Source organism: Talpa europaea, assembly GCF_964194135.1.
Source record: "Talpa europaea genome assembly, chromosome: 2".
Lineage (NCBI taxonomy): Eukaryota > Metazoa > Chordata > Mammalia > Eulipotyphla > Talpidae > Talpa > Talpa europaea.
The window spans coordinates 24981776-24998631 of NC_140068.1; positions in this window are offsets into that span (position 1 = coordinate 24981776).

The following is a 16856-nucleotide window of genomic DNA, read 5'->3' on the forward strand; positions in this document are numbered from 1 at the left end:
ACTCTATATTTACTCCCTTTAAAACAAACCTAGTCAGCCCCTAGACAACTTTAAAATTAGTTAAGTCAAAAAAAAAAAAAAAGATAACAAACCTGGCATGATTCCATGGAGGCAGGTGTCCAAGCAATCAGTCACCCCCATTTCATAAATGTCTACTATGAAAAGAAAAAAAATAGATTTTTCTACTTTTTTTTTCACATTTTTCTACTTTTTATGTTACAGCAGTGAAATTAATTAGAAGTATGTAGTCATATTATATTTTCATGTTTGGTGTTAGTTATAAAGAGGAGCTAGTCTTATGCTAAGATGGAATTAAATGGAGGTCTCTTCCTAAGGGCTCTAAAATCCTTGCACATGTATGGTGCTCTTCAGATAATATTGAATAAATGTGCTTGCACCTGATAAAGATCAAAATTAGGGAACAGCCATGTTTCTTAGAATTTATTATTCTAATGTCAAGGGCAGGATTTGGAGGCAAACTTTTGTTTGTCTTGCATCATCTAAAGTTTTCAACTCATAACTATATTTGACCTATAGTTTTCAAGTTTTGACTTTCTTTATGATAGTCCAGTAAATACACCATCTCCCCAGTGATTGAGAGTGTGAAACATTCCTCATTATGATTAAAGTAGGAGACAGATGTGTTAATGAGGCTCTGGGGTCTCTCCAGAACTTAAATTCAGACATTTGTTAATGAGAAGGAGAGATAGAAGTTCTGTGTTTCTGTCTCTTTGAATTAGTGTCTAAAGGTAACCAAACACAAAACAGGGTCAATGTGTTAAACTGTAAATTAACAGCAGTTATTAGTGATAACACACAACCAATATATTAATTATGTTTCTAATTATTATTTTAAATAACAGTCTGTGCAGCTCTTCAAGTTAGTGTCTGAGTCATTCACTATTTCATTCATTACATAATTCTTTTATATAAATAATTACTAGAAATATATGCTGCCATTTATGGAATACTTGGAGTGGTGTGAGAAATAATGCAGCATTATTTTTTCTCCAGTCGAAGCCTCCAGATGTGATTGAGCAAATCTTCATCATCCTTTCTGTCTCAGGCAAACCACTTATCTGTCCAATCACACTGAGTGTAAATAATTCCATTTTGATTAAATCTAATTTAAAACTTCCTTCATGACTACTTGAGTATTCTTGTGATCCCTGTCCTCAGTGTTAGCCAAGTCTGAATTTAAAAGGCTTGGTTTTAGGAAAGAGGCATGTGTGGTTTTTCATTCTTATCCTATTTTCCCTTTCTGTCTCTATCTCTATTCCATAGAGAGAAGGAAACACTAGAATTAAAAGAGCACAATAAATTTTATTCCAAATTTATTTTCCACGTGACCTTCTCTTGGTGGTCATGACTTCTGTGTAGTGAACTTTCTTTCAAGTCATAGCTGTCTGATGAATACATATCGGGGGTCTTCAGCATCCCTGCTCTGGAATTGGAGAGGTCAACTAGAATATTTCACTCACACCAGAGAATTGGACGATGAGTGGGTTCACCCAGAAGGAGTCACAGATGTGCCTCATCAAAGCAGCTATATCTGGGCACCTGCCGAATTCGGAATGCTGTCTACCAGGATTAGGATACAGCCAGGCGCAAGCAATACTGTTGACTCATTGTCAATAATCTCATTTACTTTATTATACCCTGGATGGTGAAAGAAGTCTCAAGCAGAAAGGAGAGTTAAAGGAAAAGTGTAAAGTCAAACTTACATCCTTCCCACTTTAAGGATCTAGGGTCTAAGTCTGGATACCACTGCCTGTGGCAGGAAGGATAAAAGTGCTAAACTAGATGTGATTCTAAAGTTTTAATCAGTATTGAAATCAGCTTTTATTTGGGATTTTGTTTTGGAAATTGGGTAGAAGTCTATGCCATCTTCGGATATTATTTGTGATTGGGAAGGGTGAGAGAATAAAGCCAGCTTGCATCCACTAGCACATAAAATAGTGAAGTTGTTTTGTGTTTGCAATACACCAAGGGAGGACTGTCCCAGACCTACTGATATATCTGATGGGAAAAGCTTTCCAATCAGACTAGAGGGAAGGAGGACTCTGAAGACTGGAGCTCCATTCCTTTATGCTTTTCATGAATATTTTGAAGAATGCTTTCACCATCTTATCATATATTATGAAACATATCATTCTTTTTAAAAAATATATTGTAATTAAGCAATCACTATCAATTCTGAATCCATCTTATATTCCCTTATTTAAGCTTTCATGATCAAAATTAAATGTACGAGATATGAAGTGCTCTTCTAATTGTGATCATTTGATTTCTGGGTCAATATTCAAAGTTGATATTTTAAAACACTAAAAAACCAGTATAGCAATATGTCAGCATAACCAATCAGAAAGGATGGTACTATGAGAGGAAGAGCAAGCCCTGGAGATGCCTTCCTTTGCCTTGTATTGGTTTTTAGTCATTGGATTTTGAGGTGATTGGGAGGTAGGGGAAAAGCAGCTAAAGGAAATAGGAACTTTGCAAATAGTATTTAAGCATTTCAACATTTTCATAATTGTAAGGCTGAATTGGTACATGCTATCTGAAGATCAGTTCTTTCCATGTAATTAAGCACAGTTTTGCGTAACATAATTCTTGAAATTCCAGCAAAATTCCACCAAGGTATATCTAAAAGATAAAAATCAGATGGATCAAATTGACTGAAAAACCAGAGTAGAGGAAAATCACAATCCAAAACACATATAGTAAATGTTACTAAGAGCTATTCTTTTCCTGTAACCTAGAAGAAATTCTAAATCCCATAAAGAGCAAACAAAGAGAGCAAATAGAAGAAAATAATAATAATAATAATAATAGCTATAAAGGATGTTCCCTCTCACTCCTGCTAAAGTGCCTAAGCATCAACATTAAAATGTAAAGAGGAAAATTTATAGATATAAGGACTAAATTCAAAAAAATGCAAAAACAAAAACCTTAAACACTCTTAGGACAAAGACAGAGGGGGTTTGCTAACAAAAAGGAATTAACAGTACATTGGCATCAATTTTCTCATCAGTACACTAGGCCTAGAAGACAAAGGAGATATGTTATTTGAAGTTACGAATTTGAATTCTTTCAATCACAATTTTGCTTAAATGAAATTATAACTGAATTCCTATAAAATGCTTTAAAATTAATTGAAACTAATTATTATTTATTATTATATATTTCTATATATTATATAAATATACTATATTATAACAAATGGTTTAATATGGTGTTGTAATAAATTACAATTAATATATTTTAATAAATATATATACAATAAATTTATATATGCATGTCTATATATCTATATAAGCTTATATAAATACAAAATATAGCAAGGAATAGATGGTCATGGATCAAAAAAAGCAGGCATATCAAATATAAGGAGCAGAGTTGAGACAATTTTTTTTTTTTTTAATTGAAGTAATGTTGGCTTACAGCACTGTATATACTTTAGGAGTTCAAGTTCACACATCTTCAAATGAATGCTGCCACTCCACGCTCACCAACAAAATGTCAGTAAACCTCCACCACAGTCCATTTGGCCCTCTCCACACTTTGTGACTCCCCATCTGGTAACATTAGCAATGGAGCTGGATTCTTTTTTTTTTTTTTAAGATTTATTTATTTAAAAAAGAACCCGGGTACAGGCCAGATCTGCCGGGGGAGGGTGAGAGAATTCACCAGAGACAGAGTGGGGAACAGAACAGGCAGACTGACTGAAACGCACTGCTGAGGGGAGTAGCGGGGCAAGACAGGAGAGGTCTGCAAGACAGGAGAGGTCTGCTGCGCCATGTGTTTTGCTCTCTGGCTGGCCAGGGTTCAAGCTCGTGCTGCAGAGGCTGCTGATTGCTTCATAGTGTGGTGCTTAACCCCTTGTGCCACCAGGGAGTCCCCTCACATAGTCTTAACCCAGTAAACCTCTCTAACCTCTGGCTCTGCATGCTCCATCCTTGCTTCCCCACTGCCACCACCTCTGCTGCCCCACAGGATTACATCCACCTGCATTCTTTCCTCAGGGCTTCACACCCTGGCTCCTTGTCATCCTTCAGCTTGAAGTTTACTCGCCCAGAAAAATCACTGTCACAGCTAGCACTGGTATCTCGACAGTTTTTTCTTTCCCCTTGTTTTCACATTTTCTTAATTGTACCTGTCATAATCTGCCAAAATGCCATCTGCCATTTACTTGTGGTTTACTTCTCTGTCTCTCCCAAAGACATGTAATCACGCTGAGGTTGGCACTTCCTTTAGTACCACTGTGAATAAACTGGGTAGTTTTTGCTCTTGTTTTGTTTTTTCATTCCTTTATGTCAGTTGAATGAATAATTTAATGGGTAATTAAAATAGAAACCCATGTCCCAGTACTAGGAAAATGCATGTAAATGCATTTTAAAAACTTAAAAATTAGGGGCCTCCCCAGTGGCGCAAGGGGTTAAGACACAGCCTATCAAGCTATCCGCAGCCACTGCAGCAAGAATTCGATCCCTGGCCAGGGAGGAGACCCACATGGCGCAGCAGACCTCTTCTGATTTGCCCGCTGCTCCCCTCAGCAGTGTATTTCAGTCAGTCTGCCTGTTCTGTTCCCCATTCTGTCTCTGGTGAATCCTCTCAGCCCCCACACTTCTGGCCTGTACCCCAGTTCTTGTATGCATAAATAAATAAATTTTTTAAAAAATTAAGAATAAACTAAGTTGACTCTGCCTAAGGTTTAACGTTGAAAGTGCCTTTAAATTGTTTATTGTTTGGTGTCAGCAAGACTTGTCATCCTCAGGACTGAATGGAGACCACAGAACATAATTTCAAAAAGGCTCACTCTAAAATAATCTTTCTGATGAGTTTAGAGGAAATAAAGATCTGAAAGCTGAATCATTGATGAGGTTATTTTCATCGTAATGAAGTATTAGTTTTGCTTGTTAGTCATTTTTATAGACGTCTCTAAAACATTCACCAGTATGCACTCCTGCCAGGGTGGATGTGAAAGCCGCCACAGGTCAAGCAGCACGGCCTGGACCAAGTGCTTGTGATGGACAGGTTGGGAGCTGGAGCCAGTCTATTGATAGATAAAAGTTCTTTTTTTCACATACTGTGTTATCCCTTTTGAAGCAACCTGAGGTAATGGCTGGAACTTAGGAATCTGGGTTCTAATTTCTATCTCTGCTCTCACAATTTGTAGGACTTTGGCCAAGTCAGTTTACCTTAGTTTACCCAGTGTGACATGATAGGACTCAAATAGATGGCCTCTAAATTTCTTTCCAGTTCTAAAACTTCTAATATAAAGTGTACGTGGATAACAGAGTAGGACATTTTCTGTGTGCCCTTCGGGAGAGTTCTGGTGTACCAGGACAGCTGCAGGGTGCTATTATGATGATAACCTCAGTTACTTGAGAGATGCTCAAGCTGAATTGGAGACTGAAAATGATAGCCTTGATCATCAGAGTTAAGACTGGAATAAACAAATAAAAGCGAAAATAAAGAGGAGAAAAGGTTACCATGAATGTGCTCCACGCAAGCAGAGAACTCACCTGAAAGCATGGGTGAGGGAAAAGGTTGGATGCCATCGAAGGACTGGGTTCAGGAAGGTCTAGAAGGATCAGAATGTAACAGACAGCAGGGCCGTACCGAGAATACATCTATCCCTTGAGAGATTAATATATAACATTATAAATGGCACTTTCGAAAGAGTAAACCTTTAGTGCGTGTGGCATCTCTTTATTGTGTGGGGATCTTGCAAAACAGATGCTGATGCTGGCATCAAGGCTGAGAGTCTGTGTTTCTAACTAGCTCTCAGGAGCTACCAGTTAGTCTAAGTCCTGTCCATTAACCAAGAAGAGACTAAAGACAACAGAATGAATATTCAGTCACAAAACATCTATGTAATCCAGGTAAAAACATCTAAGGAACCCAGGTAAATGCATTTTAACATTTAGCCATTACCCAGGCTTCCATATCCCTGGGCAGATCAAGAATCTCCTGGTTCCACTTACATTAACCTATTTGCTAGAGACAAGCCCCACGAGAATTACCTGGTGCTGTGGAACTATTACTTAAGGTTTAGCATAAACAATAATTACAATCTGAAGATTGTATTTCTTCTTTAAAAAATTTCCTTGAATATGCAAATACTTTTGATCCTTCCACTTGTTACATGCAATTCAGTTAAGGAAACTTTTCTCTCTCCAAGGTGAACATTGTTTTCAAAATTTGGAACAACATATTAGTACACTAAAAATATACTGAAGGTACAAAAATTACACATGAATAATCTTAAACAGAAGGGGGAAATACCTCAAAGGATAGATTCTTTAAGTTTCACATGTTCTGTTTTTCTATTTAGCAGCTGTATTCATGAATTAGGTGAAAATTGTCTGGTCATAAACTTCAAATCTTATTTTGGTATCAAATTGAGCATATTGATTTGCATATTGTTTAAGCTGCTGTTTTATATAGTTTATGCAAGAGCATAAATTATTATTTTTTTATTATTACTTTATGTGAAAATAATGGAACTGACTCACCCAGAGTATGAGTACTTGACATTATCTTAGTGTGTATTTCCCTCAAATAAGAAGGGAAATATTAGTAACTTCAATAATATAATGCAAATAAAGTGGAATCATTGAGAGAGGACACATCATGCCTACTTTTTCTGTTTTGATTTTTCTTCTCTTACAGTTTACATAGCTCAAACTACCTCTAAGACTTTCTACAAAAAAAAAAAAATCAGTCTATTTTGATATGCAATAATTAAACTTTTTTTTTTTTTTTAGGTAAGGGAGGTTAAGGTGAATTAAAGTGACCCGGATTTATTTTCATAGATCAGTATTTTAAGTTTTGTTCCTTTAAATATTAAAAAAGAGAAAAAAGATGTCTATCTGATCTTTTTCCACTAGTAAAATATTCTTCCATTTACTGACAATGATTCAGCTGATAAGATAATGTGGAGCTAGTAACATTGAAGGGTGACTTGTGGTTATGCTCAAGTGTCTTGCAGAGCAAATGAGCACTGTGCATCGTGACTCAACCCTGTTGACTTCCCTCCAGAAACTGCAGTAGATCCAAGCTCCTACAGGCAGGCTCTTGACAGGCTGCACCATCACCAGTATTTATACACAAAACATACCACTTGGGTGGAATTACCTGCATCCTGCTTTTGACAAGCATGACCTTCAACATCCTTCAGTGTTGATACAGTGAAAGATTGTAGCAAGTCACCTGAGAATTGGCTCTGGGAGGGGAATCAGTTTTGTACTATGGTCTCCATGACTTCAGAGGGACAACTTGGGCAGGAACTGTGGAGTAAAATGAAAAGATGAAAGGCAGGAGAGAGGTCGCAAGGTGGGTTTATTCTGTAATCTGGCCCCCTCTTCCAGTTGTTCTGGGTTCAGCATTCATCGTGGTCAAGTCTCACCTTCAGAGTCTTGTGATGTCCTCTCAGTGGCAGAAGAGCCTTAGTTTTTAAATTTTTCATGTATGTGATATCATAATACATTCAAAGATTTAACCTTTTTATAATATTAACCAGATCCCAGTTTATTATTGGTTTTGTGAATTTATTTTTAATGTACTTGAGTGATAATATAGGGGACCCACTAAGGGTCCCCACTACAAAGATGTATTTGGGAATAAAACCCTAGCAGCAAGGGAAACAAAAAGCAAAAAATAACAAGGGAGATTGTAGGAACTTCAAAGACTTCACACCACAAAAGAAGCCATGGAGGGCTTCCCCTGGTGGCGCAACAAGTGGTTGAGCGCCGCACTGTGAAGTTGTCCGCAGCCTCTGCAGCGCAGGTTCGAGCCCGGCCAGCAGGTGAGAATCCCACATGGCAAAGCAGACCTCTTCTGTCTCGCCCGCTGCTCCTCTCAGCAGTGTATTTCAGTCAGTCTGCCTGTTCTGTTCCCCACTCTGTCTCTGGTGAATCCTCTCACCCTCCCACGGATCTGGCCTGTACCCCAGTTCTTGTATAAATAAATAAATAAATAAATCTTTAAAAAAAAAAAAGAAGCCATGGAAACACAAAAAGCCAAGCTACACAGTGAGGAAAAGGATTGGCATATGATACCTCTGACAAAGGGTTAATTTCCAAAATTTACAAAGCACTTATATGATCCAAGAGCACAGAAACAAATGGCCCATATACAATATGGGCAAAGGACCTCAATAGACACTTCTCCAACAGGATATTCAGATGGCCTGTAGACATACGAAGAAATGTTCAACATCGCTTATTATAAGAGAAATGCAAATTAACCCCACTGAGCTACACCTCACTGCTGTGAGAATGATCCATTAAATGACCCATTCTGTGATGACTTATGGAAGCTCAGGCAGCAGGCCTGACCCAACTAACACAGCTGGAGGTGCTCACAGGGCTCTGAGAGGCCACAGAGCAGCCCACAATAGTCTGAAGGTAGGGCTTGACCATGGTGAATGCTGAACCCAGAAGGACCAAGAGAGGATGCCAGAAACAGAGTGAACCTTTCCTTGGGGCCCCCCACTAGGGCTTCCAGTTAGACCAGGGGAGCCCCCACTGGGACAACCAAAGAGCATGAGGGAGAGGAAGAAGGATGAAGGAAGATGAAAGTTCTTAGCCAACAAATGCTTATTCCACTTATTACCAAGTGCTGGATATTTTCAAACAGTAAGTTTTTTAATCCCTGGTGAAAATTTGACTCACTTTTGTCTTTTCCTTTTGTTGTCATGCATAAGCCAGTGATATTTTTTTCCTGCAGTTCTTTATGTCTAAAAATTTCCAATTAGCTGGATGATTAAGGAGGGTTTAATAAAAGGACACACTACAAGGAAGTGAGCAACACTTAAAGAAACCAGCAAGAACAGCCTGGTGCCCTGAGGCAGCAACAGCAGGGTGCCACTGCAGTGCTAGGCCCAAGCACAGGGGAGGGAGCAGCTATAGCCCGGGGAGAGGGTGGCTGCAGGGTGCACACTCCCCAGGCCCTTCCTGGAGGAACACAACTGCCCTGCAGCAAATTAGTGGGGAGACTGCTGGGATAGGAACTCAGATTTTACTCTTTCCTCCCACCTCCCATCAGTGCTTCCAATGGTAAAATGCACCCGGACTTGCCAGGGTAAAGCACCTCCTTAATCCAATCTGTGCAGGTCAGCCTCCCACACAGAGAGACAGGAGACATCTAGGAAAATTTAAAAGATCTAGTATAGAAACTTTGTAAGGTATTTAAGAGGAAAATAGCAGCTTCAGATAACTGTGCAGAGCAGATTGAAAAGTGATGACATGAGAAGCAAGAACTCTACTCAACATGGGTGGGAAAGGAGACATGCTAGAGTGATTTCTAAATAAATATTTATTTTGAATATTGTGTACTCAGTATCCATCTCAATGGCTAGGGACAGCTTTCCTGCACCCTTATAGGTACACAGCTCATGCCATTGGCTATCTCAGTCTATTCAGATAGACCACTCCATTTAAATTAAATAGATTTTTTTCTACCGACAGTACTCAGTTACTCAAGCCAGTGTCCCACACACTAGAGCTGACTCCCTGCAGCTGCCTGCCAACCCCTAAAGCAGCTTCTGGAGAAGCTCCTAGACATTCAGCACAACGTTCTCCTGTGAGCTGTTGTCCTTGGATCGTCAGCTCTGCTTGACTGAGCAGACTAGAAAGCTGGTGCTGCTTTCTCTGCCCTTGTAGAATCCAGTCTAAGCAAGAATATTGTTAAGTCAGTTTAGCAAAAATCCTCCACCTTTCTGGCTGACCTGTCTCAGTATCTTACCTCCCTGGGCTGCCATCAGCAAGAATTCTGCTGAGTCATCCTAACATGCCTCCTTAACCCTGAGGCTTCCTCACAGTCATTTCCATTCACTGCCCTGCCCTGTTCCTGGGGTATAAATCCCCACTTGGGGTTTGTTGGATTCAGATTGGAGTCTGCTCTCTCTCCCCTACCACAAAACCCCATTAGAGTAGTCTCCCTTCAATAGTCACCTTCCCACCTTCTAGAAATGTAGTGAATAATTTTTCTCTGTAACACACAAACACACACCCCATGTCTTTTTAGAGTCAAGAACTAATTTACAAATAAACAAACGAGGGACTGAGAGGAAGCCACGCTCAGCAGAAGGCTCACTGGACATGGAGTGTGTCTCCACTGAGGTGGGTGAGTCAGTTGTAATGTCTGCGGCTGTGCAGGGAGAGGCATGACTGGGTGAGGTTCTTGGTGTGGGAGACGCCAGGAAAAAGTTCCCTGACTGTTATTCTCACACCCTCTTGGCTTTCTGGACACAGCCTAGAATGTTCACTCAAGACCAGCAGTTATATTGGATTAGTAAATAGTCTTTGATGAACATGAAAACACTTCATGGCTGTTTATTATGTATTTTTGTGCAATTTATTTTTATACAAACAGTTGCAGGGAATAAGAAGTGTAGTGATGATGAAGAGTGGTCCTTACTAATCATATTTAAGACAGAGTGAAGCCCAGATAATGTTGCATAGATGGACTTAGGACATAGAGTGTCATGATATTTAGAGAGAAGGGCTTAGAACAGAAAGGAAAAGACAAAACTAAATTTTTTCATTCACCACTTGAGGTAAGGCTGAACTGGGATTCAAGAACCTGCCCTCCTTCTCTTCTACAAGTTAACTCCAGATGTGAGAGGATGTCGACATGATGATCACAGATGTTTTATGTTCATGAAAAGAAAGATTCTGTTTCTTAATCTTTCTTTTTTTTTAAGATTTATTTATTTATGTATACAAGAACTGGGGTACAGGCCAGAGGTGTGGGGGGTGAGAGGACTCACCAGAGACAGAGTGGGGAACAGAACAGTCAGATTGACTGAAGGACACTGCTGAGGGGAGCAGTGGGCGACAGGAGCAGTCTGCTGTGCCATGTGGGCAGGTCTGTGGCCAGTGGCTGGGGATCAAACTCATTATGCAGAGGGTGCGATAGCTTCACAGTGCTGTGCTTAACCCTTTGCGCCATCAGGGAAGCCCTCTTAATCTTTCATAGTAAGAATTTTACTAAGTACAAGGAAAGGTCTTGGGGTCAGTGGCCAATGGTGCAGATACAACTTGCAAATTAAGAGACAGAGGAAATAGGAAATTGTTGCAAATATGAGACACTAAGTGAAGATTCATAAGAGCTCAAATTGTACTGACTTGTAATCAACTGCTTCTCCTATGAGCAGCTCTTTGTAGTGAGCATTAAGGAGTGAGGAAGTAATTGAATAAGTTATATAATGATGGTTAATTATTTGCCCAGGCTAAATGACAGGTGGACTGCTAGTTCTTATGTGTCTGCTGGTCACAACAATCTTCCTTTTTCTGAACTCCTAGAGTGAAATCATATAGGAACCAAAACCATTAACATTTTATTTTCCTTTTTCATATATTGGCCTTTAATTGTCTCATGTCTATAAATTGAAGTCAACCTATTCTGAACTGCATTTTATATTTCTTTTGTACATTTTCCCCACTAAAAAGGAGTGTCAACTGGATATAGAGTTCACAATTAACCATTTGATGGACTAATTTATTAGTCATAGATATTGAATATAGTTTCTTGTGTAGTTCATAGAACACACCTCTAGAATACTGATATTTACTTAAAAAATCTTTTAGTAATCTAGGGATATAAGGTATGTGGTTCAAAATAATAGCACTTATTTTCAATATCACATAAACTTTTGTAATGACTTTTTTATTATTGTGCTTTAGGACATAGATTTGCAGTTTCTGAACAGGAGCTAAATGTGACTCCTGACACTGTGTACTTAAGAGTTTTCATAAACCTGGATAAAAGAAGCCATGAAAGAGGGGACAGAATCCAAGTATCTAAGGCACACCAAAAGGCCAATCATTATCACGAGTGGAGTAGCCTAAATATGGGTCAACAAAATAGCAGAAAACAGGGCAATCCTATTCCATACTCCATTCATGGTGATCCTTACCCCATTTTACAATCCTTAATTTCATCACATCTACAAAGTCCCTTTAGCTGTATAAGGTGGTAGTGTCACAGGTTCTGGGATTGGCCTGTGAGGACAATTTCTGTCCCCCACAATCTTTGCCAGCCCTGCTGCCAAGGAGCTGCAGTCCCTGGAGAATGGCTGTCTCCTCCACGTCCTCCTCCTCCCTGGCAATTCTTTGGATTGTTGTACCCAGCCAGCCCTGCAAAGTCAGAAGGAAGAGTACCCTTTGTCAGAAGAGAAACTAGAAAACAGCTGTGAAGCTGTCCGCAGCCTCTGCAGCGCAGGTTCCATCCTGGCTGGCCAGCGAGAATCCCACATGGTGCAGCAGACCTCTCCTGCCTCACCAGCTGCTCCCCTCAGCAGTGTGCTTAGTCAGTCTGCCTGTTCTGTTCCCAACTCTGTCTCTGGTGAATCCTCTCACCTTCCCACACATCTGGCCTGTACCCCAGCTCTTGTATAAATAAAACAAAATCTTAAAAAAAAAAACCCAAAAACTAAGGATCAGAAAATATATGCAGTCAGGCAAAATGAGACTTTCCCCTTCCACCTTTACTTTCCAGTCAATGCAAAGACTTCATTAGGACTTTGCGTCACCTAAAGACTCAACTATTTTATGTATCAACTCCTGTGCTCCGAAATACAAGGAAGGGGCAGATGCATAAAGAGGCGGGGAAAGATAGTGCAAAGCTCATAAATGAGATCATCTTTTCTATGCATAGGAAAAGAAACAAACAGACTGTGAACAGAGCTGAGAATGATAGGGTCGTTGGTTTTCAGCGTTTGAGAAATCCACGGTTTTGATTTTCATAAAAGGGTCTAAAAAAAGCTTCGTCCACACAGAAAATGGACAGCAGAGGCATTACAAACATGCTCAGCAGTGCCCCTGGGTGAGAATAAAAAGGGAAAGCCTTCTCAAAAGAAGGAACTTTTATTTTTGCTAATTTGTGTTAATTGTGGGATGTCAGGAAGTTATCCTACTTGAATAAATCTTACCTTTCTGAAATCTCACTCTTAGAATTTTTATTCTTTTCCTAAAGTATTTCTCTTTGCATAGTTCCTAAAATTTATTTTCTGCCTTCATCTGCTATCAATTCAAAGGGGAAATCCTCTGAGAATGGTATGTTTTGCTGTTACTGCTTACATATGAACACTCTAATTCATTTTGTAAATAATTACTGTTTAGAAGTTCATATTACAGGTGAAAAGGATGTAGTACAAATAAATTTGTTATAGCCAGTGAACCAAAGGAGCTGCTAGGAGAGGGTAGAAAATAGGGGCAGGACATGTGGGGAGTGGGGGAGCTCCCAAGAGGATTTTCCCTGCCTCCTAAATTTAACCAAGCTGAATCATATAATATTTTAAGCATTTTTATCTTTAAGTGGTCTTACACTTGTTTAGTTTAGAAACTGTCATTAGAAATTGATGACATATTGAGCTTTGGCATTAAATATAGTTGCAAGCTTATCTTTACAACTGTCATGTGTATGGGGGTGTGTGTTTATAGAATAAAGTATAAATATCAGCTTCTATGTAATACCTAGGAAGATAGTCTCTGCTTTTTGATTTCTGAGAAATGCTATTCTTTTTCTAACTGATTAACAATAAGTACAGTATTGCTCTATTGTTATTCCAATTTTCTAGGTAAGCAACTAAGATATACAAATAAGGTAAAGGCCTTAAACAAGATTGAGATCACATGAAAGATCTGGATTCAAATTTTAGGCAAGCAGTAATCCTTGCCTCCCTCTGGACTCAGGTAGTGTATATAACCTTTACAATCAAAGAAGGTGCATTGAAAAAAAAACCAAAAAGACAAAAAAAAAAGTGCGACATTTACAATCCTCATAATGAATCTCTAAGATACAGCCTCCTGTATTTACACCTCAGAAAAGGAGACTTAGTATCACGTATGTTCTAGCACTTTTTCTCATTAGCTAAAGAGTTAGTTTTTAGTGAATAGGTTAAACGAATCCTACCCTGAGCCTAAAGCTGGATTTTTCCTAAATACAGAACATCAAAATTTTCCATTTGATAAAACCAAACAAGGAAGAAGTGGGTATTTGTTATAAATGTGAAAGATTTATAGGCAATTCTTGATGGGTGATAATAAAGAAGAATTAATCATTCATTTACTTAACAATGTTGAGGAAGATTTTTTTACTATTGGAGCATTTCATAAGTACATTTTCACAGCATGAATGAGCTCTCACTGGCTGATTTAGAACAATTTGAGTGTCAAGATAATTAGGGAGAGGAAAAATTTACAAGTCATTGAAAAATAGGAGTACATGAAGCCACACAATTGATGACTGATAGATCCATTGACTGACAACAGGTTCTTCCTTAGAGTAAAATACCAAATGCCAACTCCTATACATGGAAAGTGCTAGAGTTGGAAGATCACAATTCCATGCTTTGGCTGAAAAAATTGTCCAAAATGCTGGGTTTATTTATAAAGCATGGGACAAGTAGGTATAATAACAGTTTTGTAACAGGATGGTCCCTAGGAGAAGGGGAGGTTCCAAGTCCTCTGCCATACCCAAGGGAGGATGGAGCTGAGCACGGAAGAGAAGAAACTAGAGAAGAGATGGAGGAAGGAAGGAAGCAGGATTGAGAGCCAGAAGGTGGCCTGGAGGAGGCACATGGAGCCGAGAGACGTGAGGAAACTATGCTTGTGTTTCCGTCCTGAACAGGTTGAAACAGATGTGGGTGAGAGACCCAGGGGGAAGTTAACAATCTTGATTTTGATTTTGCTCTTTTCCTCCTAGACTTGTCTGGCTGTTTCTGACCCTTTCCAATAGGTCCCCACCAGAAGGTGCTTTCGACCTGTGGCAGCCTTTCAGGCCTCAGTGACCCTGCTTTGGGCCAACCCTGTTTGGCTGAACATTTACCCACAAGTGGATGGGTAACTTTTGGTGCTGTATTTGGAAACTATATTCTTTGTCTTTTCTTGGTTGCACACTAATTGTATTAAAGTTATTTTCCATTAAAGGTCTTATATGTTTTTGTTGATGCAGTGGATAGCAGAACCTATTTAGAACAGGCAGGTTTGGGGATTCTGGGGTGCCCCTCTCCCTGTCCTGTAAGTTTTGAAATTTCCATTGTTAGATTCTTTCTTGACCAAAATCTTATTGATACACTATTATCTATGGTTTCTTTTTTTTTTCCCCAGCAGTTTAAAATATTTACACTTCTTGACATATCAGTGTTAGAATATGTTTTCAATTGGAATAGCTGCTTTGACATTTAAAAAAGGGTGTTTTCAAATACTATTTTATTGCTTTTGAAGGAATTTAATTCCTAATCCCAGAAATAATTTGTTTAACAATAATGTAAGTTTTGATGCTGAAAATAAGATTCCTAAACTAAGTAAAAAGATGAAGGGAACTGGGAGCTATTACTCTCTATCTCTTGGCAGTCTGTATTACTAGATTATTTCAAAGGTAATAATGTCTCAAGTTTCCTTATGTTTCAAGGCTTTATTTTTTTTTCCTGTACTCTGCTGCCCCATAGTGGTTACTATTAACAATACCAGGCTGACTAAAAAGACACAAAAGCTTAATAGGTAAATGCCAATCCTGGAAGCGTCTGTTTAAAAATGAGCTCTCCGATGCTCAGTGAAATAAGCCAGAGGGAAAAAGAAAAATATCATATGGTTTCACCTATAGGAGGAATATAGCGGAACCTATGAGGACAAATGAGGTCCCTCATCAGACACTTTGAAAACATGCCAGTTCGAGACTATCTATGCTCTCGCAAGCTTCCCACGCTCTCCCACCAAGCTACCCTTTCATAAAAACAACTCAAAGAAATTTTTTTACTTTATATCCATCAGAATCACATGAGGTACTTGTTTAAGATTTCTAGGTCTGGCACCCAGCAGTTTTTCTCAAGACTGTGAAATATACTTTTTAAAATCAAATGCCTCAAATGATTCTGACTTTGCACAGAACACTTTTGGAGAAGCACTGATTCTGGGGAAATAGTGATATTATGAAGGAAAGTATGCTAAATGTAGAGTCAGAAAAATCAGGCCTCTTCACTCCACTCACACTTGCTAAGCACCTTTTGGTACCAAGCATCCATGCTGGGGGCTAAGAAGGCACATAAAAGTCACAATCTGCATTTGAATAAGTCAAGTCTGGTTTGGGTGAAGTGAAATAAATAATTATGATGTTCTGAGATAATAACCCTGGAAAGAGAGAGGTGGAGCCTTTCAGGGGACAAGAGTGGTGGAGGGAGGAACTTGGGGAGAGCCAGACTGAAGATATTTGTTGTAGAAAGCTTTCCAGTCAAAAAACTGAAATAAATTAGCAAGAACAGTGACACACGTAGAGTCCTCAATTTCTGCAACCCTGCACACATCTCCAGCTCCCTGAGCTTGTATTTGTTATTTGTGTAAAAATAAGTGCTTTTCACTTTTACTTGACAGCTTAGTGTTTACAGTGGTTAGTGTTTGCAGCTGGTAAAGGATGAGACAATATGGGGTGAAGGGAGATAGTTAGACAAAGGAAGCAAAGAGGGAAACTGAGAAAGAGAAGCGGTTCCCCACTCCCATCTCCTTAATTCAGCAGTTATTTCTTCCTCTTTCACCACCCAGTGCCAGAAATGCCTGCTTCTCACAGTCTCTTCTGAAATAAGGTCACCACCCAAGCACACTGCTTTTATCAACTCATTTAATTGTCACAAAGATATGAGGTAATTTTATCATTTCTACTTGACATGAAAATTGAGGTCCAGGCTTCAAGTAACTTACCCATATTCACAGTGAATACATGGCAGAACTAGGATTCCAATAAACATGTCTGTATCTTTTCTGTGAGCTATTTGATGACAAGGACTAGTTTCTTCTCTTCAATTCAGTGGCTCATAAAAAATTAAGCACCAGAAATGACTTTGTAGGAGAAGA